Genomic DNA, 15,775 nt, shown 5'->3' on the forward strand with positions numbered 1-15,775 from the left:
TGGTTAGCTAAGAGGCGATCCAGGACTGCTCGAACGTGAGTGATGTGATCTTCCAGGTTGGTTGAGAAGATCAGGATGTCATCGATGTACACAATCACACCTCGTTGATGAATGCTTGGAACACTGACGGAGCATTGGCTAAGCCAAAGGGCATAACCAAGTACTCATAGTGACCAGACATTGTGCTGAACGCTTTGTTCCACTCATCCCCCTCCCGGATGCAAATGAGATTGTAGGAACTCTGCAGCTCCAGGGAGACAGATAGCTTGGGTCTTGGAGAATACCCCCCTTAGATCCTGATATTCCTCTGGGAACTTGGGCTGGAGTGCAACCACAGGACTCTCAACTGATGTGGAACCACAGGGGACAGGAAAGCTTGTATTCTGGCATTCAAGTGACCAGTCAGTGATTCTCATCCTCGACCATGAGATGGTAGGGTCATGGCGCTGAAGCCAAGGTAGGCCTAGGATGATCTTGTGAACTGGTGATGAAGAAGGGCATGTTTTCCTGTTGATTGGGCGCCACAGTGAGGGTGAGTGGTTTAGTGTGTGTGTGAATGGTTCCAGATCCTAAAGGCCGACAGACAGTGTCACCAGCAAAGCACCCCCACACCATCACACCTCCTCCATGCTTCCCAGTGTGAACCACACATGCATAGATCATCCGTTCACCTACACTGCGTCTCACAAAGACATGGCTGTTGGAACTAAAAATCTCAAATTTAGACTCATCAGACCAAGGACAGAATTCCACCGGAATTGGTGTTGGTGTCTGGTGAATTCCACCATTGCTCGTGTTACTTGGCCCAAGAAAATCTCTTCATCTTATTGGTGTCCTGTAGTAGTGGTTTCTTTGCAGCAATTCAACAACGAAGGCCTGATTCACGCAGTCTCCTCTTTACAGTTGATGTTGAGATGTGTCTGTTACTTGAACTCTGGGTCTTCCTTTCCTGTCCTCATAAGAGAGCCAGTTTCATCATAGCGCTTGATGTTTTTTGCGACTGCACTTGAAGAAACTTTCAAAGTTCTTGAAATTTTCTGGATTGACTGACATTCATGTCTTAAAGTAATGATGGACTGTCTTTTCTCGTTGCTTATTTGAGCTGTTTTTGCCATAATATGAACTTGGTCTTTTACCAAATGGTGCTATCTTCTGTATACCACTCCTACCTTGTCACAACAAAACTGATTGGCTCAAAAACATTAAGAAGGAAATGTCCGCCTGGCCAAACTGAGCAATCAGGGGAGAAGGACCTTAAGTCAGGGAAGTGACCAAGAACCCGATGGTCACTCTGACAGAGCTCCAGAGTTCCTCTGTGGTGATAGTAGAACCTTCCAGAAGGACAACCATCTCTGCAGCACTCCACCAATCAGTCCTTTACTTTAGAGTGGCTAGACAGAAACCACTCCACAGTAAAAGGCACATGACAGCTTGCTTAGAGTTTTCCAAAAGTGACCTAAAGATTCTCAGACCATGAGAAACAAGATTCTCTAGTCCGATAAAAACAAGATTGAACTCTTTGACCTGAATGCCAATTTCACGTCTGGAGGAAACCTAGCACCCATCATGTTGGTGGCAGCATCATGCAGCAGGGATGTTTTTCAGCGGCAGGAACTGGGAAACTAGTCAGGATCGAGGGAAAGATGAATGGAGAAAAGTACAGAGAGATCCTTGATGAAAACCTGATGCAGAGCGCTCAGGTCCTCAGACTGGGGTGAAGGCTTTCCTTCCAACAGGACAATGACCCTAAGCACACAGCCAAGACAATGCAGGTGTGGCTCAGGACAAGTCTCTGAATGTCCTTGAGAGTTCCAGCCGGATACCGGACTTGTACCCAGTTGAACATCTCTGGAGAGACCTGAAAATAGCTGTGCAGCAACGCTCTCCATCCAACCTGAAAGAGCTTGAGAGTATCTGCAGAGAAACATGGGAGAAACTCCCCCAAATTCAGATGTGCCAAGCTTGTAGCGTCATACCCAAGAAGACTCAAGGCTGTAATCGCTACCAAAGGTGCTTCAACAAAGTACTGAGTAAAGTGTCTGAATACTTACGTGAAGGTGATATTTCAGTTTGTTGTTTTTTTTATAAATTTGCAGAAATGTATAATTATGTTTTTGCTTTGTCATTATTGGGTTGTGTGTAGATTGATGAGGGAAAAAATGAGGGGAATTTTTTTTAAATACATTTTAGAATAAGGCTATAATGTAACAAATTGTGGGAAAAGTCAGTCAAGCAGTTTGCACCCTCGACAACCACTGTGATTATTATTATTTGACCCTGCTGGTCATTTATGAACATTTTAACATCTTGGCCATGTTCTGTTATAATCTCCACCCGGGCACAGCCAGAAGAGGACTGGCCACCCCTCAAAGCATGGTTCCTCTCTAGGTTTCTTCCTAGGTTTTGGCCTTTGTAGGGAGTTTTTCCTAGCCACCGTGCTTCTACACCTGCATTGCTTGCTGTTTGGGGTTTTAGGCTGGGTTTCTAGTGATTCCATGTCTATGTATATAGGGCAGCAGCCTCTAAGGTGCAGCGTTGAGTAGCCGGGTGGTAGTCGGCTAGTGATGGCTATTTAACAGTCTGATGGCCTTGAGATAGAAGAAGTCAGTAAAACAAGTGTAATAGAAGAAGATAGAAGAAGTAAAATAAGTGTAATGTATTATAAAAATAAAGTAAACTGGATGGAATATGGGGAAAAATGCACCAGTCATTTTCAATCAAATGCTACCAAAACCGAACAATATTTTGATAGGAAGCAAAGTACTTTAAGCATATGTTTTTGTTTCAGTCTCCTCCATTTCCACTAACGGAAGTTAATTGTAAGTATTTTGTTCTATGAATGATTTCAAATTAACAGCTGTACAGAAAGACTCATTTGAAGGCCAAATTACAGAGGAACTTCTTGACGCAATTAAAGCATTCAAATCCGAGAAAACTCCAGGCCTGAATGGCATACCAGTTTAGGTATATCACACCTTTTTGATGTACTCAGAGGACTTTTATTAGCATGTTTTAACCATTCCTATGCAAATGTAGATGATCGGATTCTCAAAAAGAAGGTCTGATTGAATTATTACTGAAGCAGGACCCAAGTGGTAAATATAAAGATCCAGTCCATTTAAAAAAATTGAGGCCCCCAAACTGATATTTCAGTTTTTTATTTTTTTTAATACATTTGCTAAAATCTATAATTATGATTTTGCTTTGTCATTATGCAACAATTCTAGCAAAATGCATAGCGCATAGAATTTAAAAGGTATTGTTGGATATTATTCATACTAATCAGACAGGGTTTTTACATGGACGCTACATTGAAGGTAATATAAGACAAGTACACGAAACAATAGAACACTATGAAATATCTGTGAAACCAGGCCTGGTATTCATAGCTGACTTTGAAAAGGCGTTTGACAGTACGACTAGGATTTATATATACATTTACATTTTGGAGAATACAATGGGTTAAAGTTGGGTTAAAGTTATGTATAGTAACCCTAGGTGTAAAATAGTAAATAATGGCTACTTCTCCAAAAGTATTAAACTGTCAAGAGGAGTTAAACAACGTTGTCCATTATTGGAATATCTATTTAATATGGCCATCGCAATGTCAGCTATTCAAATCAGATCCAACAACAATATCAATGGCCTAGAAATCCAGGGCTTAAAACCAAAGGTACGCTGATGATTCATGTCCACAATTTGGATCCTTCCACAACCCCATAGAGGATCTAGATACTTTTTCTAACCTCTCTGGATTACAAACAAATTATGATAAGTGATAAATTATGATACTATATTACATATTGGATCACTAGATTATTTTCTATTGTGTTATTGACTGTACGTTTGTTTATTCTATGTGTAACTCTTGTGTTGTTGTTTGTGTCACATTGCTTTGCTTAATCTTGGCCAGGTCACAGTTGTAATTGAGAACTTGTTCTCAACTGGCCTACTTGATTAAATAAAGGTGTGGGGAAAAACAACCTTTACATTACCGTGTGGTTTACCAATAAATTAGTTGGACAGTGAAGGACATACCCCGAAAAGAAGGAAATTACCTCACTACAATACATTTGAATAGAACATTTGCAAAAATAGATAAGATCTTGCTACCTTTGAAAGGAAAATATTTGTGGAAAAATCTCCACGATTAACTCTTTAGCCATATCCCAGTTTACCCATTTGCTTATGGCCATGCATACACCTACTGAAGCAACTTATTTTTTAAATTATATGAGCAGAAAATCTGAAATTTTATTTGGAACTGCAAGCCAGGCAAACTTAAATTGGCATATTTATATAATGAATAGGAATTCGGAGGGTATTAATCCTTTTTCTCAATTTCCGCCTGACTGACGTGCCCAAAGTAAACTGTCTGTTGCTCAGGCCTTAAGCCAGGATATGAATATAATTGGTACCATTGGAAAGAAAACACGTTGAAGTTTGTAGAAATGTTCATTATAACACAATAGATATGGTAGGAGAAAATCCAAAGAAAAACCAACCAGATACTCTTTCAATGAACAGTATAGGGAAATAATTCAATCTAGCTCCCAGTATGCAATTCCTATGGCTTCCAACTCTGTGTTCAAGGTTTCAGGCTTGTTTCTTCCAAAACGAGTAAGAAATGTGAGTTTTAGTACTGCGACACACAATCGGAAATTTGTGTTTAGGAGCGCCAAGAAGACAAGACGCACCTGCTAATATCGGTGTCCTATTGAACATACTTCTTTCCGTATGAAATATTATAGTTTTATTACATTTTAGGGTATCTGAGGAGTCAATAGAAATTTATTTTGACTTGTTTTAACAAGGTTTAGTGTTAGATTTTTGGATTCCTTTCTCTGCATGTTGAATGAGTCGATTACTCAAATTGATGGTGCCAACAAAACTGACTTTTTGGGATATAAAGAAGGATTTTATCTAACAAAATGACATGTTATAGCTGGGACCCTTTGGATGACAAGTCAGAGGAAGATTTACAAAAATTAAGTGAATATTTAATCGCTATTTGTGAATTTATGCCGTTGGAAAAACATTTTGATGTGAGGCGCTGTCCTCAAACAATTGCATGGCATTCTTTCGCTGTAATGGCTACTGTAAATTGGACAATGCAGTTAGATTTACAAGAATTTAAGCTATGACCCAGATAGACAGAGTTGAAGATATACAGGTTTATTCCTAACAGGGGCAGGCAAATGACAGGTCAGGGCAGGCAGGGGTCAATAATCCAGAACGGTGGGGTAAGGTATAAAAACTGTCAAAACTGTTCGCTGCTCTGGCTCCCCAATGGTGGAACAAACTCCCTCACGATGCCAGGACAGCGGAGTCAATCACCACCTTCCGGAGACACCTGAAACCCCACCTCTTTAAGGAATACTTAGGATAGGATAAAGTAACCCTTCTCACCCCCCCCTCCCCCCCTTAAAATATTTAGATGCACTATTGTAAAGTGGCTGTTCCACTGGATGTCATAAGGTGAATGCACCAATGTGTAAGTCGCTCTGGATAAGAGCGTCTGCTAAATGACTTAAATGTTATGTGTTAAATGTATAAAACGGAAGACAATCTCAGGGTCAGGGCATGCAGAACAGTCAAAACCGGGAAAAAAAGCCTCCCTGGTGGCGCAGTGGTTAAAGGCGCTGTACTGCAGCGCCAGCTGTGCCATCAGAGACTCTGGGTTCGCGCCCAGGCTCTGTCGTAACCGGTTGCGACCGGGAGGTCCGTGGGGCGATGCACAATTGCCCTGGCCAGTAGGGATATCCTTGTCTCATCACGCACCAGCGAATCCTGTGGCGGGCCTGGCGCAGTGCACGCTAACCAAGGTCGCCAGGTGCACGGTGTTTCCTCCGACACATTGGTGCCTTCTGGGTTGGATGCGTGCTGTGTTAAGAAGCAGTGCAGCTTGGTTGGGTTGTGTATCGGAGGACGCATGACTTTCAACCTTCGTCTCTCCCGAGCCCGTACGGGAGTTGTAGCGATGAGACAAGATAGTAGCTACTAACAATTGGATACCACAACATTGGGGAGAAAAGGGGTAAAATTCACACACAAAGATACAGGAAGGACTAGAAAACAGGAGCAGGGAAACAAACGCTGGTAGGTGTGATGAACAAAACAAACTGGCAACAGACAAACCGACAGGTATAAATACACAGGGGGTAATGAGGAAGATGGGCAACACCTGGAGGGGGGTGGTGACAATCACAAAGACAGGTGAAACAGATCATGGTGTGACAATGGTAGAGTTACTTAAAAAACATTCAGCAATTTGTCAAATGTCAGTGATTATAATCTTTGACTGAGCTGAGGTCGTAAAGAATGGGATAGGTGAAAACAATATTGCAGATACCGTTCACCTTTTAGCATTGGGACAAATGTTATTGTCTGTATGCACACACATGTAACCAGAGAACATGAATGTCCAGGGTATCCCCATTTTCTTAACAGAGAGGCCACTGGTCAACATGGAGTCTAGACTGTTATTGACCATTCCCAAAGCCAGCTCCACAGTGAAGGGTCCCCTGCAGGCTCCGGGCCCCAGAGAGCAGGAAGTTTACGGCTAGCCATGGTCAGCCTGAAGCCGAAAGAGTGTCTGTCTTTGTTCCAGAGAGCAAAGGGGCTTTGTTCTGCAATAACAAATAGAATCCCTAAAACAGGAGTGAGGAAGAAAGTCTCAGGATTGTTTGATAGTTAGTGATGGTTGAAGACCCTGGAGAAAGCAAAGCTCTGGAGTCCATTACAGCACAGTCAGTAAGCTTACAATACCAGGTCTCACAAAAAGCCATTGTGTCAGAATGTTTATTACAAATAAATCTTTTAGCATTTCTATTCCAATTTTTCTACTCAGTCAGGTCAACCAGCAGACGGATATCTCATGTGCTCATGTGTGTGTTGTTCTTTGCAAACCGCTGGCTGATTTACATGCATTGTATCTCCTGTGTAAGTCCCTCTGTGGAAGGGCACTGTGTGTGTTGAAAGTCCACTGCAAAACACTGCAGTTTGTGTTCCCTGGATAAGACCCCGGTTCAACTGAATTGCGACGATATGAAAAGGTACACAATGTGCAGGTCAGTGTCCAGAGGCAATGAAATGACCTTCTCATTGGGAGAGGCTACAGGTCATCATCAGCCCTATACATATTTATATGTGGCTAACTGAACAAAATCCTGTGTAAAAACTAGCAGCCTGGGGATTCAGGCATTATATATGGGCGAGTGGGGTATGTTCAGCTGTTCTTTACATGCAGCATTACTACATCAAGGGAAACATAGTGTTCTTTCTAACAAGATATCTACATAGACCCGGAGTGTACAAAACTTTAGGAACACCTGCTCTTTTAATGACGTAAGCCAGGGCTGCCCAACCCTCTTTCCTGGAGATCTACCGTCCTGTGGGTTTTCAGTCCAACCCTAATTTAACACACCTGATTCTTCTAATTAGCTGCTCAACAAGACCTTAACTAGCTGAATCAGGTACTCTAAATGAGGGTTGGACTGAAAACCTACAGGACAGTAGATCTCCAGGAAGAGGGTTGGGCAGCCCTGACATAGACTGACCAGGTAAAAGCTATGATCCCTGACTGATGTCACCTGTTAAATCCACTTCAATCAGTGTATATGAAGGGAAGGAAACAGGTTAAAGAATCATTTTTAAGCCTTGAGACAATTGAGATTGTGTATGTGGGCCATTCAGAGGGTGAATGGGCAAGACAAAACATATAAGTTCCTTTGAACAGGGTATGGTAGTATGTGCCAGGCACACCGGTTTGAGTGTGTCAAGAACTGCAACGCTGCTGGATTTTTCAAACTCAATAGTTTCCCGTGTGTATAAAGAATGGTCCCCCACCCAAAGGCCATCCAGCCAACTTGAAGCATTGGAGTCAACATGGGCCAGCATCCCTGTGGAATGCTTTCGACAACTTGTGGAGTCCATGCCCCGACGAGCTGTTCTGTGTATTTCAGGATGTTGTGTATTTCAGGATGTTGTGTATCCCTGGAAAAGTCAGAATTCATGTAAACCTAACAGTTTTCAAAAACATAGCTTGTCCAAGTTGACCATAGGGACAGGGTAAGTTGAGCCGCCTTGGGGTAAGTGGGTAGGGGCTTCCTGTGACAGTGGATGCTGGTAGATGTTTAAAAGAATGGGGGTGTGGTATATTGTATATCTTAAATGTGTGCCTACATTTAGATATAGATCTCTCTGTTCAATGTACCATACCCTTCCATTTCTTGAACAGGTGTCTGGGCCAGTTCGTGGGCAAGTTCTTTGCATTTGAGGCTACTAAGCCCATGAAATTGGTCTGCGAGATTCTTGATATGTTTAGCAAGCTCAGACTCCATGTCATCAGATAAGACCTTTTGTTTCTCTGCAAGTCTATCGCAGCCTGTCTTTCACACAGGTACATGTTTATTTTATGTTAATATACCTCTTCAGTGTCATATTTTTTTCATCCCTTGCAGATGCTCAAATGGATTTCTTCCCATCTCTCTCTTCCTTGGCTGATCTCTCAATAACCTCATGGGGGGCCAGACCCCTGCTTGTTTTATGTTTGCGTACACATGGCATGATTATGTCTGCTCTGTACAAACAAAAATGAGTTCACATGCATGACACATTGCAAAAGTACTATGCATATTATACATACAATTGACTAAATGTAATCATCATTTGCATGGGGTATGGTGACCATTGGCTCAACTTGCCCCAGGGCAAACATTTTGACTATATTAGCCCACACAGCTACAAGGATGCACTTTCATGCCAGGTTTATGACCTCATATTGAAGCTTATAGAGACCCCAATTGATGTGCAAAACAATCTTAAAACAATTAACTTTGGTTTAGATACAAGCATCATGAAACCTATAGTACAAATTGATTTCACTTTGTGAAAATATGTTTTTTGGACTTTTGGATTGCATACCACTTTCCCCTTGTGATTTCTTCCTTCAGACTCCTTTAAATTATGACCTCTTCCTGAAGATTTGGTCACATGATTAGTTTTGTGTGTGGTTTCCTAGAAACAAGGGGTGGCTCAACTAACCCTTTGGCTCGACATTCTCCCCTACTGAGCAAAGATGAACTGCTGTGAGAAAATGCCGGAACTATTTACATTTGTATGCGTTTTCTCTGGAAACCTCTGCAACTGGTAGCCCAAGATTTATTAGACACCTCCTGCACAGTTCATCTTTATCTCTAACACACTACATGACAAATAAGGCCTTTCATCTGGTGATTTATGTGGACTATGTGAGAAGCGTTAAGTGCAGTTGTGGGGCTGTAACTCCCGGACACAGGAGATAGTACTGGAGTGAGAGAGACTTCCTTTGTTCATTCAGACAGAGGGAAAAGAGGTACAGAAATCACTGTATCTCCCCACACCAACACCATCCTCCCATATAGAGAGAAACCCTTTTCATATAATTCACCAAATCATTTATCAGTCAACCAAGCCTCCTAAACACCAACAATATTCCTTTGCTTTTTTTCCTTTTGCTTTGAGTTTATCTAGACAGGGGCCGCTCTCTAATGGTCACAGAGAGTGTAGACAGGTGTCAAGTGGAAGTCATGCTGAGCCGTGACTCTCGTGTCCTTTGAAAGCCCTCAGCGTGGAGTGGAAGGACCAAATGGCGAGCCAAAGCAGAAACATCTGTGGTGTCACCTTTTTTTAAGTGGTGTCACCTTTTTTTTAAGCATTGTACATTTTTGACATTTTTATGTTAAAGACTGAAACCCTGTCTCACCATATCTCACCGAAAGACCTGTCCATTGTTTTGATCAACAGCAGAAGGCGCATCGTCTCCATCTCTGAGATGGGTCCCGGGGCTGTGGAATCATGCTCTATAAATAAGGCTTGTGAAGTGCTGCAGAGAAGAACACTCAGCCGTGGCTCCTACCATGCAGTAAAATAGCTCCCACAGATGATATTGATCTGTGAATCTACAGACACCACTCCTAGTGACAGAGACAGATAGGTCATTCCCGACCAATGGCCTTGAACGAGAATGGGAAACGTCCCATTCTAATAAACTAGCTACATGGAAAACCTCTAGTGTTCTCATTCATCCCTTTAATGTCCAACAATAAAAAAATGCTAATTAAATATATATATATTGTTTTACTCAGAAAACTTGGGGGGGCTAAATGAAACCACCAGCGGGTCAAATTCGGTTGAGGTACCCTGCCTTACAGGGTACGGTTGAGGTACTCTGCCTTACAGGGTACGGTTGAGGTACTCTGCCTTACAGGGTACGGTTGAGGTACCCTGCCTTACAGGGTACGGTTGAGGTACCCTGCCTTACAGGGTACGGTTGAGGTACCCTGCCACCAGCACAGTACAATTCTGGCATGTCCAGGCAAAACACTGGGATGGGTCACATCAGATACATGGTGGATGTGATTTCACATGTTGACCATAAGATGGCACTCTGACACCTACTTGAGTACAAACAAGAAACACATGGTTCATTTGGGGTACCAAACACAACCTAAACATTCCTGGGCCCGGTTTCCCAAAAGTATCTTAAGGTTAAGTTCATCGTTAGAGTAGGATCCTATGGTTCTAGGATGAACTTAGCCTTAAGATGCTTTTGGGAAACCGGGCCCTGTCTCACCATTAAAACACGTCACCATATCATTGTTTTCATATCATTGTTTTCATATCATTGTTTTCATATCATTGTTTTCATATCATTGTTTTCATATCATTGTTATTAAGGGTGTTTATTCTGAAAATGCCATTGCAATTTAAACTAAAAGTGACCAATGCAATATTTCCAAGTATGGCGGTATTATGTTAACTGATCTTGAATATATAGGAAAGGTATTTTTAATTGTCACTAAAAGGTACATTGATGTCATTTTAATTATCATGCTACAAAAACTGCCTGAGCGTAATTCCCTGCCAGGAGCAATGAGGTACACTGCACTGTAATTAAACACAATTCAAACTCCCTATGGTGATTCTTTAATTGCTTATCCAAAATGTGCGTAAAACAGCCGCTATTATAAATTCTCAAAATATGCCATTGTTGGGGGGAAAGGGAGTAGGACAAAGCACCATGCAGGCTTTTACTGTAAATCTGAATAATTGACTCTCAGTGAAGATTCCAACACACACAGTGTTGTCAATTTAGACCAATTATTCTAATGATGATTGACAGGTATCCTATTAGCCATAATAACCCTAATAATATCCCTAATGGCCCTAATAACGTGAATACCTTGACGAGTAGCTAGTTCAGAGCACAGTCGGATTAATGATGATGGACACATTAACCCTAATATTCTGATCAGTTGCTTGTCAACTCAAAGCAGCACAGATTAGGCACAGAGGGACCCAAATTCTATATCCCTACGCTATAGGAGTGGTGTGGAGCCCCTATGAGTTACCTCAATACTACCTGGCTGAGCCCTGGGACTATGCATGTCTGTCCACATACATGTTCTTCCTCATCATCGCCTGCATTCCCATCAACTTCCTCACACTCTACTTCACCGTGAAACACAAGAAGCTGCGGATGGCCCTCAACTCCACCCTGGTCAACCTGGCTGTGGCCGATCTCTCCACAGTGTTTAGCGGTTTCACCACCACGCTCTACACCTCCATGAACGGCTACTTTGCCTCCAGCTGCACAATTGAGGGCTTTTAACCACGACGGTCAGATCGCCCTCTAGTTCCTGGTGGTGATGGCTATCAAAGGTGGTTTGTCGTCTGCAAGCCTATCTCCAACTTCTGCTTCGGGGAGAGGCATGCCATCACAGGTGTGGCATTCACCTGGGTGATGACTTCTGCTGGTTCCGTGCCCCCTCTGTTTGGCTGATCACGTTTATATCCCAGAGGGCATGCAGTGCTCACGCGGTATTGATTGTTGCACCAGAGGTCAAAAACAATTCTTTTGTCATCTACATGTTCATCTGCCACTTCACCATTCCCCTGGTCATCATCTCCTACGGCAACCTGCTCTGTGTCGTCAAGGAGGCTACTTCTGCCCAGCAGGAGTCTGAAACACCCCAGAAGGCTGGGAGGGAGGTCACCTGTATGGACATCATGATGGTTAGCTCCTTTATGGTGGGCTGGGTGCTAGCATTTTTGTGTACGTCTTCACCCACCAGGGACTTACCTTCGGACCCATGTGCATGACAGTTCAGGCCTTCTTTGCCAAGAGCTCAGCCCTGTAAAACCCCCTCATTTACATTTTGATGAACAAGCAGTTCCGCCAAATAACCCCTTTGAGGAGGAGGGAGCCTCCACCACTGCCTCCTCTGTGTCTTCCCGCTCTGTGACCTCTGCCACAGGAAAGGTCTACGCTAATGTACAATTCTTAAGGCACTGTATCAGGTTGATTTGGCAAATACGAGCACTTTTGGATGTTAAATATTTTTTTAAATGAAACCTCTTGAAACTGCTTTTTATCTATCTGAATATTTTCTTCTGTCTGGAAACAAGCTCTAATAGTGGCTGAGACCATACAAATATTTTATATTCTTAAAAGAGTAAATATTATCTGTTTCCCCAAATACCTGAGGGGAAATGTCATTTCCACCATGTCATATACTGTACTATTTTAGTTGAAAAGGAAATTACAGAACTTGTGCCCAAGGTATTTGAAATAACATTTCACATGAATTTGTTTTAAATCAAGTTTTGTTTACTATTGGAAGTTGTCTTAATGATATGTATTCATCATTCTCATGTCTAAATGTCCATGTATGCCTTGATGAAACATGTATTTAACACATCAAATCTTTTTTTTATTATTGAAAGCATATAAGGTTCACATCATCAATATCAATTGTAATGTAATACCCCTTTCCCTCAACAATGTGTACAGTGGTGGGAAAGACTTTGTGTTGTGTTAATGACAGAGTGTGGTGGTAATGACAGAGTGTGGTGGTAATGACAGAGTGTGGTGGTAATGACAGAGTGTTGTGGTAATGACAGAGTGTGGTGGTAATGACAGAGTGTGGTGGTAATGAGAGTGTGGTGGTAATGACAGAGGGTGGTGGTAATGACAGAGTGTGGTGGTAATGACAGAGTGTGGTGGTAATGACAGAGTGTTGTGACAGAGTGTGGTGGTAATGACAGAGTGTGGTGTTAATGACAGAGTGTTGTGGTAATGACAGAGTGTGGTGGTAATGACAGAGTGTGGTGTTAATGACAGAGTGTGGTGGTAATGACAGAGTGTGGTGGTAATGACAGAGTGTGGTGGTAATGAGAGTGTGGTGGTAATGACAGAGTGTGGTGGTAATGACAGAGTGTGGTGGTAATGACAGAGTGTGGTGGTAATGACAGAGTGTGGTGGTAATGACAGAGTGTTGTGGTAATGACAGAGTGTGGTGGTAATGACAGAGTGTGGTGGTAATGACAGAGTGTGGTGGTAATGACAGAGTGTGGTGGTAATGACAGAGTGTGGTGGTAATGACAAAGAATGACAGTGTGGTGTTAATGACAGAGTGTGATGGTAATGACAGAGTGTTGTGGTAATGACAGAGTGTGGTAATGACAGAGTGTGGTGGTAATGATAGTGTTGTGGTGTGTGTGGTGTTAATGACAGAGTGTGGTGTTAATGACAGAGTGTGGTGGAAATGACAGAGTGTGGTGTTAATGACAGAGTGTGGTGTTAATGACAGAGTGTGGTGTTAATGACAGAGTGTGGTGGTAATGACAGAGTGTGGTGGAAATGACAGTGTGGTGGAAATGACAGAGTGTTGTGGTAATGACAGAGTGTGGTGGAAATGACAGTGTGGTGGAAATGACAGAGTGTTGTGGTAATGACAGAGTGTGGTGTTAATGACAGAGTGTGGTGTTAATGACAGAGTGTTGTGGTAATGACAGAGTGTGGTGGTAATGACAGAGGGTGGTGGTAATGACAGAGTGTGGTGGTAATGACAGAGTGTGGTGGTAATGACAAAGTGTGGTGGTAATGACAAAGTGTGATGGTAATGACAGTGTGGTGTTAATGACAGAGTGTGATGGTAATGACAGAGTGTTGTGGTAATGACAGAGTGTGGTGGTAATGACAGAGTGTGGTGGTAATGATAGTGTTGTGGTAATGACAGTGTGTGGTGTTAATGACAGAGTGTGGTGTTAATGACAGAGTGTGGTGGAAATGACAGAGTGTGGTGTTAATGACAGAGTGTGGTGTTAATGACAGAGTGTGGTGTTAATGACAGAGTGTGGTGGTAATGACAGAGTGTGGTGGAAATGACAGTGTGGTGGAAATGACAGAGTGTTGTGGTAATGACAGAGTGTGGTGGAAATGACAGTGTGGTGGAAATGACAGAGTGTTGTGGTAATGACAGAGTATGGTGGAAATGACAGTGTGGTGGAAATGACATTGCATATAAAACTGCGAAAAACATTTTAATGACACAATTGTACATGTTGAATTATTTTGAATATATAGAACACACCATTCAAAACCTCAAAAAACAAAGGTTACAAAGCATATTTTAAAAACATTTTGGGATTCATTGCATTAGACAGAAATACATGTACAAGGTTGGAAACGCTGGCTGAAATGAAAGAAAATATTGTGCACTGGCTGCAGTATATTGATTCCGACACATGAGACAGGTGTGTGCTCACTCAGGTAGGTCATCATTCTGTACCTGTAAGACTTCAGGTGAGTGTGTTCCTTGACAGGTATGACTCCATGACCACATATTTCTGGATAGTTGATCTGCTGTTTCTTTGGTTTATTTTCCATTGCCTCCTTTTTTTCCCTCACTGGGAAAGTTGTGAAATGTGTTTCAGTTCAGCACTATCTTTTCCCTTGAGGCATCTTTCTTTTTGTTTCTTAAAATACTCCTGGTATCTTATAGGATCTTTTTTTGATTTAGTTTATATATACTACATGACCAAAAGTATGTGGATACCTGCTCGTCAAACATCTCATTCCAAAATCATGGCCATTAATATGTAGTTGGTCCCCCCCTTTGCTGCTATAACAGTCTACACTTTTCTGGGAAGGCTTTCCACTAGATGTTGGAACATTGCTGTGGGGACTTGCTTCCATTCAGCCACAAGAGCATTAGTGAGCTCGGGCACAGATGTTGACGAATAGGCCTGCTTACAGTCAGTGTTTCAATTCATCCCAAAGGCGTTCGATGGAGTTGAGGTCAGGGCTCTGTGCACTCCAGTCAATTTCTTCCACACCAATCTCAACAAACCATTTCTGTATGGACTTTTCATTGTGCATGGGGGCATTGTCATGTAGAAGCTGGAGACTTATACCTCCCTCACTAACTAGGCATCAGCTGTCAGAGCAGCTTACCGATCATTGCACCTGTACATAGCCCATCTGTAAATAGTCCACCCAACTACCTCATCCTCATATTCATTTTTTTGCTCCTTTGCACCCCAGTATCTCTACTTGCACATTCATCTTCTGCACATCTATCACTCCAGGTTGTAATTGCTAAATTGTAATTATTTCGGCACTATGGACAATTTGCCTTACCTCCCTAATCTTACTACATTTTCACACACTTTATATAGACTTTTCAATAGTGTTATTGACTGTACATTTGTTTATCCCATGTGTTATTCTGTGTTGTTTGTGTCACACTGCTTTGCACTATCTTGGCCAGGTTGCAGTTGTAAATGAGAACTTGTTCTCAACTGGCCTACCTGGTTAAATAAAGGTAAAATAAAATACATTTTAAAAAATGTAGGAAAGGGCTTTCCAAAAACTGTTGCCACAAAGTTTGAAGCACAGAATCGTCTAGAATGTTATTGTATGCTGTAGGTTAAGATTTCCCTTCACTGG

At 42.1% G+C, this 15,775-nt stretch overlaps 1 pseudogene; it reads left to right on the plus strand.

The window, feature by feature from the left end:
- Positions 1-440: 440 nt before the first annotated feature.
- On the plus strand, positions 441-14,655 carry LOC124017032 (annotated as a pseudogene).
- The last annotated feature ends 1,120 nt before the right edge of the window (positions 14,656-15,775 follow it).

This window comes from Oncorhynchus gorbuscha, linkage group LG03, assembly GCF_021184085.1.
Source record: "Oncorhynchus gorbuscha isolate QuinsamMale2020 ecotype Even-year linkage group LG03, OgorEven_v1.0, whole genome shotgun sequence".
NCBI classification, from domain to species: Eukaryota; Metazoa; Chordata; class Actinopteri; order Salmoniformes; family Salmonidae; genus Oncorhynchus; species Oncorhynchus gorbuscha.